Source organism: Lissotriton vulgaris, chromosome 1_1, assembly GCF_964263255.1.
Source record: "Lissotriton vulgaris chromosome 1_1, aLisVul1.2, whole genome shotgun sequence".
Lineage (NCBI taxonomy): Eukaryota > Metazoa > Chordata > Amphibia > Caudata > Salamandridae > Lissotriton > Lissotriton vulgaris.
The window spans coordinates 121331807-121336343 of record NC_141685.1 but is presented as its reverse complement, the minus strand read 5'-3'; the positions used below and the strand labels follow the sequence as shown (position 1 = coordinate 121336343).

General features: G+C 45.8%; 1 pseudogene; it reads left to right on the top strand.

The window, feature by feature from the left end:
• Positions 1-236: 236 nt before the first annotated feature.
• On the top strand, positions 237-1748 carry LOC147737722 (endogenous retrovirus group PABLB member 1 Env polyprotein-like; annotated as a pseudogene).
• Positions 1749-4537: the final 2789 nt, after the last annotated feature.

The window sequence follows — 4537 nt, the reverse complement described above, 5'->3', positions numbered from 1 at the left end:
TTTTTCCCCTAAGTACTATTTTTGAAAGCGCAGCTCTCCCACCTGAGAAACTTGCTTATTTTTGTTTTTCGAACCGCCATCCGGGTTCTGCTGCTAGGGACGCGGTTGCCACAGTCTTTGGAGTGCAGCTGGAGACGGTTAGGTCAACAGTTCTGTTGGTCCAAGGGAATTACCCTGGGTTGACAGAAGCACTCCTTAGCAGAATCAACCTCCCACCGCGAGCAACAACTTAGAGGATGGAGTTTCCCAAGATGGAGAGACCTGCCAGACCTACGAACTTTAAAACAAGAATATGTGGATTGATGACAAAAAAACGTTTTTTATTATTATGCATTTTCCTGTTATTGAGTGCAATGATGTTTTTAATAGGATATATACTGTTTTCTTTACAAGTAACCTTTGCACCAACTACATCGCCCATACCTCCTCCTACTATTTCTGCACATTCTTTTCAACCCCTTCCTGAACATGAGTCAGTTAGGAGGTTAGAGTTTATTAATAACTCCTTCATCCAGCTCTTGCACCAACACCAACTAGTAATGAACACAACTAACTGCTGGGTGTGTGGTCTTATGCCTCACACAACGGATAAAGGCATCCCTTACCTTGTCCTGCCATTCAGTCACAATGGCTCTGTGTGGGCATACAGGACAATGTTCATTTATGCACGTGAAGTCTACCCCCTACGTTCTATAACAGACAATCCTAAGAATAGTGCTCTAGTTAAGGGTATAGTAGATATGATTAAGGAAGATATTTCCTATGAGACTATCCCTAGAGATGAGACACTAGTATACATAGGATGGAACGTGACCGGATATGGAGCTACTGTGACTGAGAAACAGCAAGCTAAGAGATCTTCCCCGATTTGGATTGTACCCCATCAGGGTCATCTGTGTCTGCAAGGTGCTCGCAAGAATCCCAGAGCTCAGTTAGGGAAGAGTGTCTGTACTGAAACATATGTTTTTGCATCTCAGACTTCCCCTTCGTTTTTAGCAGCTAAGGGTACTTATTTCATCTGCCATGATAGAGCCTATACATGGTTGCCCCCTGACTTTTCGGGCACATGTTTTGTTTCGTTCCTGTTGCCTCCCACCTACACGGCCGCTGCAGATTACCATCGGACAAGGACAGTTAGGGGTGTTGTGAGTAAAGATGACACCGCGGAACAGGAGTTTGGGGATTTCGCAAAAGGTTTTCTGCCGTTTTGGGGGCCCATGGTTAACAGCAGAAACATAAGGCAATTAGCAAGGGTGGTTGAATCCACCGTAATTGAAACTGCTGGTGCCCTTAGTAACTTGACTGCTGAGCTCCAATCGGACCGTCTTATGACCCTTCAGAACAGGGTCGCATTAGATGTCATACTTGCAGACCGAGGTGGGGTATGTAAACTGATCCAATCGAGTTGCTGTGTATTCATTCCAGATAACGCTCCAACAGTGTACCAGGCCATCTCCAAACTGCATAAAATTTCCGAATCTATTTTTATGGATAAAGGGGATTGATCTTTTATGGGATGGTTCTGGGAACTGATATCCGGCTGGGGATGGAAAATTCTAATGGTCATTGGGATGGTCTTAGCCATTCTTTTCCTGTTCTGTCTGTGCGTACAGTGCGCTCCTGCAATATGTAGCCTCTGTGCTACATCATGTGTAAGGAAGCCTGTGTCAAAAGACGAACTAAGTACCAGAATGATGTTGCAGCAACATCTCAATGACTTTAGGAATATAGACCTGGACTCAGACTAGCATGAGATTAGGTTAAATTGCCTATGTTAGGGCAAAAGGAGGGTTTGTAGTTCTGAAAATTCTGGACTCGTGCAACAAACTTTGTCGTAGCATGACGATTTTGGTGTCAAAAGACCGATAATGGCTAGTACACTATGCACAAGCATTCTAGTCATAATCGAGTAACGATTTCACCATGAAATCGCCATTTTCGTTTTTGAACCCTTGGGTTCCATTTTACGCTTGACGGCCATTTTGTGAGTTGCCCTTCACATAGGCCTGTAACCACAGCTGAATTCGATATCAAAGGACACATACACCTTAATTGACTTCTCTGTGACCTGGGCAAGCTGGAACCATTGCCCCAAGCCAAACCTGTTTGGTCAGTTTCTCTCCCAGTGGCCGAACAAGATAGCATCAAAGCACAACAGGCCATAAACAGTTTCCATCGCACACACCCTGCCTAAATCTTGCTCACACCTGTCCCTGCTCTTTTCTCTCCTTTTGCTTTTTTGATGAGGAGGAGCCCGGTTTTATTGAGGGTACACCGATATCTGATGGAAATGTTGGGCCTTGCCGGGTAATTGATCACGAACTGGACACACTAAATGTATACTTGTCATCATGACTCTGCTTTTTCTTTTGTAATGAAAATATGTGAATAGCTCACTGTAAATCCTAGAATGTTTGCACTGTAAATCTAAGAATGCTTGCCTGAAGCTTAAAAATCTGTATAAAAGAAGAAGCCAGGCTTTGTACATTTGAGCAGTCTCCGGAGAACCTACATGCTGTTGTACTTCTAGGATGCTTGTTACTTGGTTGCAGCCAATAAATTTGATCCTTGACTTCACCTAGAAGACTCGTGTTTCTGTGGTCTTAATCAGGAAAGTACTCGAGGTCTTTGGGTGTTGCCCCTGCCACCGCTGGGTTACCGGATCAGTACCGGTTCTGAAAAACCCAGTACCTCAACCCTTTATGACCACATGTACCTCTTTGATTGAAAAGGGTTCTGCTGGTACAGAGTTCTCTGATCCAGATCTTACAGGAGCGCTTTGTGGGGACTGAGATTCTCGTACGCCACAGTACAGGTTGAGAAAATGGGTGTACCATTGTTGCTCTGTAATGTGGTTTGGGTTAGGATCAGCTCCCCTTCTATTGGCTTTATTAATTAACTCCCAAAATAAGGTTGGGTCTTTCATCTGGGAGGCAGATTTAAGCTCCTGCCAGTGCTGTTCCTCCCAGTCACGCTTCGCTAAAACTGTGGTTCTTGAGTACTCCTTTCTGCCTCCTCTTACTAATGTCAAGTCTTTCTTGCCCAGAGCTACAGTTAAAGCCTTCCTCTTTCCTCTGCATGTGGCCGTATACCAGAGGTTACTCGATTTTACAAGGTTCAGTTTCAGCGTTCTAGGCTCCTTGATAATAACAAACAAGCCCAACCTCTCTATTGTGTTACTATAAAATTAAGTAAGGGGGAAGACCTGAGTTTTTTCATGGGCTACGTTAAACAATTCCAGCTCTACAATCTTCTGCTCTATGTGCTTCCTAATACTGGATAATGTGTCCTCCTGACATGCAACCAGAAGTGCCTAAGCTGGATGCAATTTTGTTAGACATGCTCAAAGCAGCCTTGCTGTCAACACTTGGAACTAAATTGGACCCCATCCTACTCCGACTTTCTGCACTGGAAAGCAACCTGTCTGCACTGATAGCTACTTGCAAAGGGACCGTGTCCTTCTCTCCCCAAGTATCCCTCTTACAAGGCCTACGATCTCGACCACCATTTCCAGTCCCAGAAGTAGTGGCACAGGAGCAGGAGACAGAGCAGTGTCTATCACGAAGCAGCCTAGTCACATGGTAGGAGATACAACTGCACCTATTGCCCAGGACTGACCCCCAGCACCGTTTAGCCAACCGGAGAGGGGCGGGGGCACCCAGAACCCAGTATCTTTTCAGTCTCAGGGTTTCAAAGTGGGAGGATTGTACAGTTCCGATGATAGGTGGGAAGGGCTGGAAGCCATGCCCCCGGGACTAGAATAACTATTATCCTATTTTGGGCTCTATTCATCTCCTACCAGAGTCCACGACGCTTGTTGTGGTGTTAGCTAGAGTACCATGCCTCAACCCCGGGACCAAGGTAGACTTTTACTAGCTGAACAATAAGGTGGTGCACTGGCTCAATTAAAACATTGCCCCTGGGCTTAGGGTTGAAAATCAAATTCTCATGGTGCGCCAGACACAGTGGGTTGGTAGCGCCAAGAAATCCTGGCTTGGGGACTACAATATCATCAATTTTAACAATCCAGTCATGGTAAACCGAATCTTAAGCACGGTTGCCCAGTCTAACTACAGGTGTTGGAACTCAGCAATCTTGACACTCCCGCTGGGATACTTCTACAGACCCAATTATTACCGCCTACAGTCCCAGCGCGAGCGGCTCCAAGAGGTGGGCCATAGGGGTCGAGCAGAGGGGATTATAGTGGTAAGCACAGCAAATAGGTTTACTCCTATGAGCTCATAGGAAGATCGGACCCTGTGGCACCCGCATCCCAGGGAAATGTATCGCCCCCGGAACAGGTATCGAGTGTGAATGGAGGGTGTACATTTCTTTCTTGGAATATCGCGGGGCTGAAGAGTAAGATTGGGAACACCGAATGGTTGGCCCTTGTTAAGAGTTTTGATGTGATATGCCTCCAGCAAACTTGGGCTGGAGACAATAATTAGCACCTGGATGGCTATAAAACCCTCTTTGTTCCAGCTACCCCATCCAGGTCAGGGAGAGCCAAGAGGGGGCTTATCACCTTTGTTTCTCT